Source organism: Brassica napus, chromosome A4, assembly GCF_020379485.1.
Source record: "Brassica napus cultivar Da-Ae chromosome A4, Da-Ae, whole genome shotgun sequence".
Lineage (NCBI taxonomy): Eukaryota > Viridiplantae > Streptophyta > Magnoliopsida > Brassicales > Brassicaceae > Brassica > Brassica napus.
In genome coordinates this window covers 8,292,437-8,305,385 of record NC_063437.1, presented here as the reverse complement: position 1 = coordinate 8,305,385, position 12,949 = coordinate 8,292,437, and the positions used below count along the sequence as shown (strand labels likewise).

General features: G+C 39.1%; 1 pseudogene; it reads left to right on the top strand.

Annotated features, from left to right (window-relative positions):
• The first annotated feature begins 5,276 nt into the window (after positions 1-5,276).
• LOC106448231 lies at positions 5,277-12,008 on the top strand (annotated as a pseudogene).
• The last annotated feature ends 941 nt before the right edge of the window (positions 12,009-12,949 follow it).

Below are 12,949 nucleotides of genomic sequence, written 5' to 3'. Positions count from 1 at the left end.
AAGAAGTTTCTCACTTCACATCGTACTACTTTGCGTCAAAAGTACGTACCCGTAGAAGAGCTCCAAGAAGATATGATGATGGTGGAGTTGCGCCAACATATGCAGTTGCTGGTGTTCCAGACATCTTTAGCCAGATTGGACGACTCGGTGGGAAGTCTAAAGAGGTTTGGTGGTCGAGTGAACAAGACGCTCATAGTGCACACACCTATATTCTACTCAATTGCGAGGATCCATTGATGCGTTATTTTGAAAGGTAACATATATGGACACTTCAAAACACATATAATTAATTATATAATTGCAAGAGATTCATTCCTATGAAATGTGATTAATTTTACAGCCTATTTGTTTCTCAAGTCGAAGAAACATTTCCTGGTATATCCACAAGTGACGTAGACAAAAGGAAAGATCAGCACTTCATTAAGTGGTTGCGGAATCAGGTATTATAACTCAAACTATTTTTTCATACATGATTTGTATTTTAATGTTCTCTTTATTTTTGCAGGTTGATTATGACGACGATGCAGATTATCCTAAGTGGTTACACGAAGTAATTCAATCTCCACTTGTAAAGGTCACCACATCACAGATGTATTTCACACGAGGCTACACTTTTCACACATATGAGTATGGTAGACAGCGGGCGACCAGTAACTATGGAATATGTGTGAAAGGGGAAACAGATTTCTACGGGATCTTGACGGAGATTATTGAAGTCGAATTTCCAGGGATACTGAAGCTGAAATGCGTCATCTTCAAATGTGAATGGTTCGACCCCGTCGTCAACAGAGGTGTTCGGTCTAACAAATTTGGTGTAGTTGATGTCAACGGTGGACGTCGGTACAACAAATTCGAGCCTTTCATCTTAGCTTCACAAGCAGACCAAGTTAGCTTCCTTCCATACCCTCGGATGAGAGATTCGGGTATAAATTGGTTAGCAGTGATCAAAGTTACACCTCGAGGACGAATCATCAGTGGAGAAGAACCACCATTGCAAGAAGAACAGATAAATGAAGTCGAGGAACCTGAACAAGAATTGATGACATCCTTCTCATTGATCCGCATAATCACGAATACGAAGATCTTACCGATGATGCCACAGACGAAGCTGTAGAAGACGAGTTTAATGAAAATGATGATATTTCTAGTGATGACGAGAATGTCGATGTATCCGATTGATGTATTTGATTTTGTGTAGTTTGTTTTATGAATAAGGTAATGTGAGAGTTTGTTTTATGAATAAGGTAATGTGGGAGTTTGTTTTATGAATAAGAAATTGTGGGAGTTTGTTTTATAAATAAGTAAATGTGGGAATTGTGGTTTGGAATGGAAATAAAGATGGGGTTTGGAATATATGAAGTAGAAGATAAGGAATATGGGGGTTTTGGGGTTTGGGGTTTCGGATTTTAGGGATTTAAACGTAATACTCGTTAATTCCTCGTAAGTTGACGTCGAATGTACGACGTAATCCTCGTTTATTCCACGTAGGACAGAATCGTCGTAAATAACTCGTTAGCTTACGTGGAAATAACGACGAAACTAAAAAAAATAAAGAAAGCGAAACCCGTTAATTCCACGTAGGACGGAATCGTCGTAAAGACCTCGTAAGGTAAATGGACGTAAATACCACGTAAAGTAAATGACGAAGGAGGCACTCTTTAATTCCACGTAGGATAATTTCGTCGTAAACACCTCGTAACAAGAATCGTCGTAAAAACCTCGTAGACTAAAAACTAGAAAAAAAAAAGGAAAAGAAGAGAAACACCAGATTTACATGTGGCAAGACTTCCAGCAATTATAATACTTAAGTCTCGCCCACATAAATTCTAATATCTTCTTCTCTTTCTTTTTTTCCAAATATTTCTAATTTGGTGAAAAGCGGGACTAGCTACTTCCTCATAGTATAAAAACTAGAAAAAGAAAAAAAGAAAGATACTGGAATTATATGTTGCGAGACTTAAGTCTCACCCACATAAATTCTAATATCTTCTTTTCTTCTTTTTTTTTTCAAATATTTCTAATTTGAAAAGTATTTTGGTGAGGAGTGTGATTTGAGATAGGGTGTGTTTTGTGAGTTTGTGTGTGGTTTGAGAAGGAAAGTTGTGGGTATTTATAGAAAATAAGGCTCGCTAATTCCTCGTAACTGGTTAACTCGTTAATTCCACGTAACCCTTTTCGTCGTAAAAACGTCGTTAACGAAAACGCGGGCCTTTGTATTTCGTCGCTATTTCCTCGTAAATGAAAACGCGGGCCTCTGTAATTCCTCGTAAGTTTACGAGGAAATTACGAGGACAAGTAATCTTATATATATCCCGAGCGAGCTCGCTCTGTCTTTCCTCTCCACTTCCTCCCTAATTCGTAGCAATGGTAAGTCTCTCTAATTCCTCTCTAGTTTGATTAGTTTAGGATAGATTAGGTGGTTAGTATAGGGAATTTAGATAGGTTTACGGATCTTATGTTATTTAGTGTTGATTAGGTGGATAATGTTGGGAAGTATATTGTTCACGAAAATTTAAAAAATTAAATTTTTTTCTCAGGTTCGAAAAGGTAGACTTACTGCCCATTACAGAGAGATGTTCGGTGAGCCGGGTAGTCGTTTAGACCCGTCGTCGTCTTCAGCTCCCGGTTCTTCGGGTCAGGAGACTGTCCCCGAGACTCAGTACACTCAGAGAGTCATTGGATCTCCTTCTTCTAGTGCACCATCGGTTCCTCACGTGCCTCCCCAGATGGCTCGTCCTCCTGTGCCTTCTCCGATGCCCGCCGAGATTCATCCCGATTTGATGGTGCCTCCGAGTGCTCCTTACTCGCAGTACACCGTAGAGGACATTCTCCGTCTGCCAGGCAGAGAAGGTCTACCAGTCATCGACCCCGACCGACCGGACGGAACTTTATGGTATGTTTCATTATTTTTTTATTCTTTTTAAATTCTTTTATAACTTAAAAAAATAATTTATATTTTAAATTTGTATTTTTCAGGTGGGGGATTGACGGATGTCTTGCATCGGACGTAACCGACACGATAAAAGGTTACTTCTCCATGCCACATCCGAACTGGAAAACGACGCCCCACTACGTCAGAAAGACGTGGTTCAAAATTTACGCTGTAAGTTCTATTAATTAAATATATATCTTTAAATTTTTTCATTATTTATATATATATTTTTTTCTGAAAAACTAATTATAAATTATTTTTTCCAACAGCAAAAATATAATTGGGCCTTGGGGATCACTGAGAGGGTGAGGAAGAAGTTTGTCGCGAAGGCGAAAGTTCGCTTGTTGGACACGGTCTCCAACTGGAAGGGTGACTGGATCGTGAAGGGGTATGAGCGTGGCAAACCCGCTGAGCTCACCACGGATGTCTGGGATGGCCTCATCCGATATTGGCGTCTTCCTGATTCCATTAGAATCGCCCAGTCTTGCTCTAACTCCCGTAACACAGTCGATGAGCACGGGAACGGGCCGATGCTTCACACTACGGGCCAAAAACCCCACGCCGGTGTCCGTTTGGAAATGGTAATTAAAAATTTAATTATATTAAATTTTTAGTATATTTTTATATATATTCTAACAACTTTCTTAAATGTTTTTTTAGGCCAAAGAGACGGGAGAATTCCCGTCTCTTATGCAACTTTACGAGAGGACCCACAAGAACAAGGCGGGCCGATTTATAGATGGCAAGTCCGAGCAAATCTACAACGATTTGGCTGCTCGGGTTGAAGAACGCCAGACCCAGCTGACCCAACAGTCCACCGATGGATTACCCGTCACCTTATCCACACCTGAAGTGGATAAGCTTTACGAGGAGGTAAATTTTCTAAAATTTTAATTTTCTTAAATATTCATTTAATTTAACTTTAAATTTTTACTAACAAAATTTATTTTTTTGTTTTTAAGGTTGTCCCTAAAAAAAAGGGACGGACGTTGGGGATTGGTTCCGTCAACGATGTTCCGAGAGCGACATCGTCTTATGTTCAGCGACGGGATGATGAAGTCTCTCAGCTGCGTAGGGAGTCCGAAGAGCTGCGTAGAGAGTCTACTGAGCTGCGTCACGAGTTGAGATCGACGCGATCTCGTATGGGTGGACTCGAGGGCTTCTTGGACGTTGTAGCGGCCACAAATCCGGAATGGGAGACTTTGTTGAGGACCATGCGACAACAAAATCCTATCCCAGGCCAGTCACCGACCGACGACTCACATGCCGAGGCGGATGTTCAGGCGAGGAGTGATGAATTCTACGAGGCGATTAACGACCACCCTTAGTTCTTTTTAATTTCGGTTCTTGTATTATGAATTCAAAACTTATTTATATATAAAATATTTTGGTTTTGATTTTTTTAGAATTTTAATTTTATTAATAATTTAAATAATTTAAATTATATTTATAATTATAATTTTTTATATTTCTATAAAATAATGAAACGAAGTAAATTCGTAGCTAATTTTGCGGCTTCTTTACGTGGAAGCTTAACGTGGTTTTTACGAGGAAACTTTTACAAGGAAATAACGTGGAAATCTATCAAGGTTTTTACGTTTTCTTTACGTGGAAAGCTGTCAAGGTATTTACGTTTATTTTACGAGTATTTATTTACGTGGGTTTTACGAGGAAAGTTTTTCGTGGTATTTACGAGGAAACTTAGCGACGTCCTTACGTGGAACCTTTACGTGGTCTTTACGACGAAATATCCTCCTTCGCTTTTACGACGAAATTATTTCCTCGCTACCTTACGACGAATTAGCGAGGATATATGCGTTACGACAAACGTATAACGACGAAACGGGTTTCCTCGCTAATTCCTCGTAATACTGCTTTTACGACGAAGTAACGAGGAAAACTGCCCTCGTAAAACTTGTGTTTTCTTGTAGTGTAACTACTAAGGGTAAATATTATAAATCTAAAATATTTTAAATCTTTTAAGCTTTTTCTGCAATTGGTTACTACTTCTGATTAGAAACAAGGAAATTTTCAGCTAAAGGCAAGGGGAAGGTACTTGCTGGAGATAACAAGTTCAAGACTAAAACTACAACCAAGAGTTGCAGGAAAACATTGGAAGCTCAATTCGATGGTTGTGTAAATGATAATTCTTCAAGTGAGGATGATGAGGACCAAGCATACCAGTGTGACTATCAAGGTCGGCACTTTTTATTGTTTACCTTAGTTTTGTTCATTATCTATTTAAGTAAAAGTCGATTAACCATTTTTTTAATGTTTTATGTAAAAGCAGAAGAGTCTGAATTAGACAAAGAACAAATTTATGATTGTAGTAGCGAAGAGAGTGACACAAGCGATTGTGAAACTCTAAGCTGCGACCAAGATACTGATAACAGATCACCCAATGTCGACTCAAAACAGAAGACAAAGACAGCTTCTTCATGTACGCCGATGACCAAAGCAACATCATCTCGGAAACAATATGGTACTCAGTTCAAGGGATGACCTAATTGATATTAAAAATGGCTTCTAAAGCGCAAATCAAAATATTTTTTTGTTTTCTTTATTTACAGCTAATGATTTGAATTTTTCATAAACAGGTTACATTGATGACGGTGATCCTACTTTCAAATGTGAGCATTGTGGGGCTATTATGTGGTATGGTGAAAGGATAAACAACAAAAAGAACACCCGTAAACCCAAGTTTGCTCTTTGTTGTGGTCAAGGACAAGTCCAACTTCCACTGTTGAAGGATTCACCAGCTACATTGAAACAATTACTTTATGGCAATGATAAAAAAGCATATACTTCAGAGATAACATTCGGCAGTTAAATATGGTTTTCTCATTTACATCTCTTGGTGGTAAATGCGACCGGTCAGTTCCAAAGGGATGTGGCCCTCTAAAGATGTTTGTACTTCAAGGAGAGAACTATCATTTGATGGGTAGTTTGAAGCCTCCTCCAGGAAACACTGCTAAGTTTGGACAGCTCTATATTGTCGACACAGAAAATGAAGTTACCAACCGTGCTTCTATAATTGGGTATAATGTTTCTCTTTATTTGATAGATTTCCATTTGATGTCAAAAGGTTGGTATATTACAGATTGTGTTATTGTCTTTGCAGAAAGTACAAGACAGCTTCAGAAACATCTAAAAAGGAGACAATTCGGAAACAAGTTATTGAGTCTTTATTGAAGATGCTAAACGAGGTCAATCCATATGTCCATCAATTTAGATCAGCAAAGGATAGATTTGACACGAATCCAGAAGAAACATTTCATATGCGCATAATTAGCAGTCGTGCAAAAGATGGAAGGACATACGACACTCCTACAGCTTCGGAGGTTGCTGCATTGATTCTGGGAGATTTCAATTTGGACATGGATAAACGAGATATTGTGCTGCAAGAGAAACAAACTGGTTGGCTAAAGAGGATTAGTGAGATTCACCCTTCTTACTTGGCACTCCAATATCCTCTAATCTTTACTTATGGTGAAGATGGTTTCAGACTTGAGATTAAAAAGAGAGAGACAGAGGCTACTGCTAAACTAAAGAGGCAGACTATTAGTATGAGGCAGTGGTATGCATTTCGTCTACAGGAAAGGGAGAATGAGTGTCATACACTTCTGCATTCTAAGCGTTTGTTTCAGCAGTTTTTAGTTGATTCTTATACCTCCATCGAGTCTAACAGGCTTTGTTATCTAAGGATGAACCAAAAAAGCCTTCGATCCGATACCTATGACTCTATACAACAGGCCGGGAACGCAGGAAAGAAGGATTTGCATGACCAAGGAGAGCGATTTTTGCTACCAGCCTCATTCACAGGAGGACCAAGATACATGAAGAACAATTATATGGATGCAATGGCTATATGCAAATATTTTGGGTTTCCTGATCTGTTTATCACATTCACCTGCAATCCTAAATGGCCTGAAATCACCAGGTATCTACAAAAGCGAAACCTTATTGCTGATGATAGACCTGATATTATTGGAAGGATTTTCAAAATCAAACTTGATTCTCTCATGATTGATTTAACGGATAAAGAGCTGCTGGGGAAGACAGTCTCATGTGAGTAATTATTTGTTATTCTGTTTTTTTTTATCCTTTTTGACACGTTTGTTAATTATAGATCTTTCACTCATATTTTTTTTTTCAGCAATGTACACCGTTGAGTGGCAGAAACGCGGTCTACCACATGCACATATTCTGTTGTTCATGCATCCTAATTCCAAATTTCCTACCACTGATGACATTGACAAGGTTATCGTTGCTGAGATTCCAGACAAGGACAAAGAGCCAGAGCTGTATGACATTATTAAAGATATGATGATTCATGGTCCATGTGGAGCTGTTAACATGAATTCGCCATGCATGTTGGGGTCAAAAACGGTTACGACAAATTTAACATCCAAAACATCCGAGGAAGAAAATAAGAATTTCTCCGAAGAGTACTTTTCGAAAATAGACTCTTTCTTACGAAAAAGCGTTACAGAAGAAAGAGTCGAGATGTCCGACAAAGGCTCGAAACAGGTCGCTACGTAGCGACCGAGCTCGAGCCAAAGCTCGGTCGCTACGTAGCGACCGAGCGATCGTCCCGCTCGGTCACTACGTAGCGACCGAGCTCAGCCAAGCTCTGTCGCTACGTAGCGACCGAGCGATCGTCCCGCTCGGTCGCTACGTAGCGACCGAGCTCGAGCCAAAGCTCGGTCGCTACGTAGCGACCGAGCGATCATCCCGCTCGGTCGCTACGTAGCGACCGAGCTCGAGCCAAAGCTCGGTCGCTACGTAGCGACCGAGCGATCATCCCGCTCGGTCGCTACTTAGCGACCGAGCTCGAGCCAAAGCTCGGTCGCTACGTATGGACCGAGCGATCGTCCCGCTCGGTCGCTACGTAGCGACCGAGCGATCGTCCCGCTCGGTCGCTACGTAGCGACCGAGCTCAAGCCAAAGCTCGGTCGCTACGTAGCGACCGAGCACTCGTCTCGCTCGGTCACTACATAGCGACCGGGCTCGAGCCAAAGTTCGGTCGCTGTGTAGCGATTGAACCTTTCCGAACATCGATACGACACCAGTCCTTGAATTCTCGTCAAACCTTCGAATGCTATCTCCCGAAGACCGTAGCAAGCTCAGTCCATGTTTCCCGCTATTCTAATTCATCGATCAAACTTCGCGGATTAGAAACCGCGGAAAACTCGTAGTAAACGTGTCGAGTCGGAAGACGGCCCAAAGGGACCTAAAACACGACTCGAGGCCCATCCGACGATTTTTCCTAACCAAAAGCTCGTAAACCACAACATGGTTCACGCTTGGCCCACGAGGAAGGATAAATGTCAAGTTTCCGCGGATAAATACGGAAGTTTTGAAGATAATTGTGAAGATCGGGAAAAATGGAATATCTCCATTTTTATGCTATGACGGCTTAAGGGCAGAAGAGTAAAAGCGTAAACCGACCTTGGAGCTAGTATATAAGGAGTCCTAGGCGAGGAGCAAGGGAAGAGAACTTTTACAGAGCAAACTTAGCACTTAGAGCAATTTAGGCAATTTTCCGTTTTTGTTATTTCGAGCTGCGACTCAATTATATCTTAGGGTTGCTAGAACTAGGAATCTCGCCGACAGCTCTCGAGCCCAGGCTTATACCTTGTTGTAACGCTCATACGCAGATTCGGAATAAGATCTACTTTGCTCTCTTTTCGATTTCTTATTTTTATTGTTGTTATTCTAGTGTTCTGATTGCTTGACGTGTGGTAATTAACAGATATCCGGGTCCTCTGGGAAATTAGGGTTTTCCTAGTTTTCTTATTTAAACGGAAATCGACAGTGTGAATTTCGGTTCCCACAATGCATGGAAAATGGTTCATGTTCGAAGATGTATCCTAAAGCTTATGCAGATGTAACTACAGTCAATAAAGAAGGGTTTCCTGTCTATAGAAGACGAGAACAACCAGGCAGATTTGTTGAAAAAAAAGGTTTCAAGTGTGACAACAGATATGTGATTCCATACAACAAGGATTTGTCTCTTCGTTTTCGCGCTCACATTAATGTGGAGTGGTGCAATCAGACCGGTTCTATAAAATACTTATTCAAGTATATTAACAAAGGGCAGGATCGTGTCACCATTGCTGTTGAGCCTCCAGAAAAAGGATCTGCCGATCAGAACATTTCAACGAATGGTAAGTTGAAGGAGAAGAAAAAAAATGAAATCAAGGACTTCTTCAACTGCAGGTATTATTTTTAGATGATGTCTAATTTTATTTTAAGCTTTCAAAGTCAGTGGCTGTTTAGTTTGTCTTATCCTGATTGTCTTGCTATTATCTATTTTCAGATATGTCTCAGCCTGCGAAGGTGCTTGGAGGACTTTTATGTTTCATATTCACTACAGATCAACACCAGTTGAGAGATTGCAGTGGCATCTTGAAGGAAAACAGATCATTATTTTCAAAGATGATGATACATATGAAAAAGTAACCAGCCGGAAGCTTATTGAAAATACTATGTTTTTGGGTTGGTTTGAATTGAACAAGGTCAGTGCGGTAGCTCGGACACTCACTCTAGCTGAAATTCCAACAAGGTTTACTTGGAATAAGAAAGACAAAAAATTTCATGATAGGAAGAAAGGATTCAGCATTGGGAGAATCAATTATGCACCACGTGAGATTGAAGACGCATTCTATTGCCGTGTGTTGCTTAACATTGTGAGAGGTCCAACATGTTATGAAGATATTAAGACGTTTAGAGGGGTGGAGTATCCTTCGTACAAGGAGACATGTTTTGCAATGGGATTGCTAGAAGATGATCAGGAATATATAGACGACCTCAAAAGAGCAAGTTTCACTGGCTCTGCAAGTTATTTGCGTCAAGCTTTTGTTATCATGCTCATGTCTAAATCTTTGTCAAAGCCAGAAGTCGTTTGGGAAGAGACTTGGGAGTTTCTTGCTGAAGACATTGAGCATAAGAGAAGAAAGCTATTACATAGACCAGGTACAATTTTTGACTCGAATTTTTGTTTAAAATAAATTTGTGACAACAATATTTTGAGGCAATATAGTCTGAATTGTTAGTAACTATATATTTTTTTGGAACTAGATCTTAGCTTGAGTGATGCAGAAAAAAAACAGTATGCGCTTATAGAGATTGAGAAGCTTCTAAAGAGTAATGGAACTTCTTTGGAGAAGTGGAAATCAATGCCTAAACCAATTCCAGACATTGTTAATAATAATGTTTTGATTATGGACGAGCTCAGTTACGACCGGGAGGAGTTAGAATCTGATCTTCAGCGTGACATTCCAAAACTAACAGATGAGCAAAAGAAGATATACGATGAGATTACTGATGCTGTTTTCACAAAAAAAGGAGGGGTGTTTTTTGTTTATGGATTTGGTGGTACAGGCAAAACTTTCTTATGGAGATTACTTTCTGCTGCAGTACGTGTTAGAAGCGAAATATGTCTAAATGTGGCCTCGAGTGGGATAGCTTCTCTGTTGCTGCCGGGAGGAAGGACTGCACATTCTCGATTTGGTATTCCTATCAATCCAGATGAATTTTCCCCTTGCAAACTTACACAAGGAACTGATAAAGCGGATCTGTTGAAAGCAGCCTCCCTCATAATCTGGGATGAAGCTCCAATGATGAGCAAGCATTGTTTTGAATCATTGGATAGGAGTATGTTGGACATTGTTGGAGACAAGGATAAAAGACCTTTTGGTGGCAAAGTTGTTGTTTTCGGTGGAGATTTTAGACAAGTGTTGCCTGTCATTCATGGAGCTGGAAGGGCAGAGATCGTTATGGCTGCTCTTAATTCATCTTATCTATGGAAGCATGTAAAAGTTTTGCAACTAACCAAGAATATGCGTCTGCTGTCCAATAATTTGTCGGCTGAGGAGTCAAAAGACTTGCAGGAGTTTTCACAATGGATATTAGATATTGGAGATGGAAAGATTGGTGATGGAAATGATGGGGAATCTCTTATCGACATCCCAGAGGAGTTTCTGATTCTTGATGCTAAAGATCCAATAGAAGCTATAAGTTCAGCAGTGTATGGAGATGCTACTTCTTTACACCAGAACAACGAGGCAAAGTTTTTTCAGGAGAGAGCTATTCTATGTCCTACTAACGATGATGTCAACATGATTAATCAACATATGCTGGATAAGCTTCATGGTTAGTTACAATTTTTTTATTTTTACATGTAAAATTTTGACCAGTGTTATATATTTGTTAACAATCAAGATCTTTCATGCAGGAGAGGAAAAAATATTTCTAAGCTCTGATTCTATTGATGCTTCAGATAGGTTTTCTGTTAATGACCAAGCTCTTACTCCAGATTTTTTAAACAGAATCAAAGCATCAGGATTGCCAAATCACAGTCTGCGACTGAAAGTGGGTTGTCCAGTGATGTTGCTAAGAAATATAGATCCTGTTGGTGGATTGATGAATGGTACTAGCTCCAGATTACAGAAATGTATGACTTCATGATAAAGGCGAAGGTCATTACAGGGGAAAAGGAAAAAATTGGCCGAACTGTGCTAATTCCTAGACTCTCTATAACTCCTTCAGATAAAAAGTTGCCATTCAAAATGAGGAGGAGACAATTGCCTATTAGTGTAGCATTCGCCATTACTATCAATAAAAGCCAGGGTCAAACATTGTCTGAAGTTGGAATTTATCTACCAAGACCAGTTTTTTCTCACGGACAACTATATGTTGCTATTTCCAGAGTGACTTCAAAGAAAGGATTGAAGATATTGATTGTTGACAGTGAAGGTAAACCTCAACGTCAAACAAAAAACGTGGTCTTTAGAGAGATTTTCGATAATCTATAGATTATGAAGTTTATGTTTAGTTACTGTTTTATATTAAAACGTTTCTCTTATATTATGATTGGAACTTTTGGAAAAGTTCCATACATAAAGGTTCCTAAATTTTTATTTTCATGATGAAGCTGGAAAGCCTCAGTAAGTACCCAAAGTCTCTAAAGTATAATGCAATCACGTATAATGCAATCAACATTCATCAAAAAAATCTTCCGGTTTATTCCCCTAACTACCAGTTTCAGTTCTGAGCCAAATTACTAAAATTTTAAGCTTTTAAAATGCACTTACTTGGGTTTGTATTTCTTTGCAGTCATGTCTTTGTCCCATGTCTTTCAAATGAATAAAGCTTCTGTCTCTAAACCTTTGACTGCTCGAGCTACTGTGTAAATCTCATGTTGTGTACAACAGACTGCACCACCTGTACATCAATTGTATATTTAATTAAGTCAACTCACTGAACGGTAAAACATATACCGTTTCTCATTTCTAAATCAACCAAATAAACCTATAGTCCGAGACTTATCTGTGTACTGCAAGGTTTTTTATAGACTTTGCCTCATGGCCTTCATCATTATTCAACTGTCAGCTTTGTGCTGTTCAATTAGGAAACAACATTAAGTCTAAAGTTGATATTTTCCAAATATTGAATATGACTTTCGTGGATGAATAGATGAAAGAAAAACTTATAGGGAATATCGGCAGATATATTATAGTTAATGTAAAAAAGACAAACTTTCTGAAAATAACTTATCTTTTATATTGAAGTCATGTTTTCCTTCATAGGAGAATGAAGTCTGTAGTCTTTGATTGATTCACATCATCTTCAGACTCTTCGAAATCATTCCAATCTCACATTGATAAGAAATCTGAAATCAAACAAAACGTTACAATTTTATATCTGTTATTTAAAAATCTCAAGAACAGATGATATTATATTTACCATTTGGTTGTCTTCCAACTCTTCTTATGATACAATCGACAACCATCCCAGACTCATATTTGTTCACAAGATTTTGCCTTCAGCTCTGAAAAACAAAACAATAACATGTTTTTTAAGATCATCAATGATGTTAGAGATGGGCCAAATATAAAAGAAAAATCTGACCTAGATATTGGGTATGGTCAAATCCTCTGTGAATCTACCGACTTTTAAAGCTTCTGTTTCACTTTGTTTCCTTAAAAAAAAACAGTAAGCAACAGATTAAAC